This window comes from Oncorhynchus clarkii, chromosome 19, assembly GCF_045791955.1.
Source record: "Oncorhynchus clarkii lewisi isolate Uvic-CL-2024 chromosome 19, UVic_Ocla_1.0, whole genome shotgun sequence".
In the NCBI taxonomy this organism is placed as follows: Eukaryota; Metazoa; Chordata; class Actinopteri; order Salmoniformes; family Salmonidae; genus Oncorhynchus; species Oncorhynchus clarkii.
The window spans coordinates 8,458,827-8,460,708 of NC_092165.1; positions in this window are offsets into that span (position 1 = coordinate 8,458,827).

Sequence of the window (1,882 nt, forward strand, 5' to 3'; positions counted from 1 at the left end):
ACCTAAAAAATAACTGTGCAGAGACGCTCCATATCGAACCTGACAAAGCTTGAGAGGATCTGCAGAGAAGAATGGGAGAAACTCCCTAAATGCAGGTGTGCCAAGCTTATAGCATCATACCCAAGAAGACTTGAGGCTGTAATCGTTGCCAAAGGTGCTTCAAAAGTCTAAATACTTACAGAAATGTCAGATTTTCATTTTTTTTTTTTTTTTACATTTGTAAAGTATTCTGAAAACCTGTTTTTGCTTAGTCATTATGGGGTATTGTGATGTCATTATGGGGTATAGTGATGTCATTATGGGGTATAGTGATGTCATTATGGGGTATTGTGATGTCATTATGGGGTATTGTGATGTCATTATGGGGTATTGTGTGTTGAAAACACTATTTAATCCATTTAAGTATAAGGCTGTAACATAGAAAAATGTGGAAGTGAAGGGGTCTCAATACTTTCTGAGTGCACTGTACACCTGATTCCACTAATCACAGGTTTGATGGTGAATTAGTGTAATCCGATGTCTAAAAACTAAAAAAAATCACTATTTATCACCAGGACCAGGATAAAAACACTGGTATAGACAGGGGACAACCAGGATAAACACCCTGGTATAGACAGGGGACAACCAGGATAAACACACTGGTATAGACAGGGGACAACCAGGATACATACACTGGTATAGACAGGGGACAACCAGGATAAAAACACTGGTATAGACAGGGGACAACCAGGACCAGGATAAATACACTGGTATAGACAGGGGACAACCAGGATAAGCACACTGGTATAGACAGGGGACAACCAGGACCAGGATAAACACACTGGTACAGACAGGGGACACCCAGGATAAATACACTGGTATAGACAGGAGACAACCAGGATAAACACCCTGGTATAGACAGGGGACACCCAGGATAAATACACTGGTATAGACAGGGGACAACCAGGATAAACACACTGGTGTAGACAGGGGACAACCAGGACCAGGATAAATACACTGGTATAGACAGGGGTCAACCAGGATAAATACACTGGTATAGACAGGGGACAACCAGGACCAGGGCCTGTATCACCAAAGGGTCTTATATTGAACAGAAATATAAATGAAACACGCAAAGTGTTGTTCGCATGTTTCATGAGCTGAAATACAAGATCACAGAAATGTTCCATACACACATAAAAAGCTTATTTCTCTCCAATTTTGTGCACAAATTTGTTTACATCGCTGTTAGTGAGCATTTCTCCTTTGCCAAGATAATCCATCCACCTGACAGTGTGGCATATCAAGTGTGGCATATCAAGAAGCTGATTACACAGCATGAGCATTACACAGGTGCACCTTGTGCTTGGGACAATAAAAGGCCATTCTAAAATGTGCAGTATTGTCACATAACACAATGCCACAGATGTCTCAAGTTTTGACGGAGCGTGCAATTGCATGCTGACTGCAGGAATGTTCACCAGAGCTGTTGAATGTTCATTTCTCTACCATAAGCCGATACCAAAAGCCGACTCCAATGTTGTTTTAGAGAATTTGGCAGTACGTCCAACCGGCCTCACAACCACAGACCACGTGTAACCACGCCAACCAAGGACCTCCACATCCGGCTTCTTTACCTGAGGGATCATCTGAGACCATCCATCTGGACAGCTGATGAAACTGAGGAGTATTTCTGTCTGCAATAAATCCATTTTGTTGGGAAAAACTAGTTATGTTTGTCTGGGCCTGACTCTGACTCTGGGCCTGGGAGGGCATAGGCCCACCCACTTGGGAGACAGGCCCACCCATGACTGTGCCCCTGCCCAGTTATGAGAAATCCATAGATTAGGGACTAATTAATTTATTTAAATTGACTGATTTCCTCCTCATATAAACTGTAACT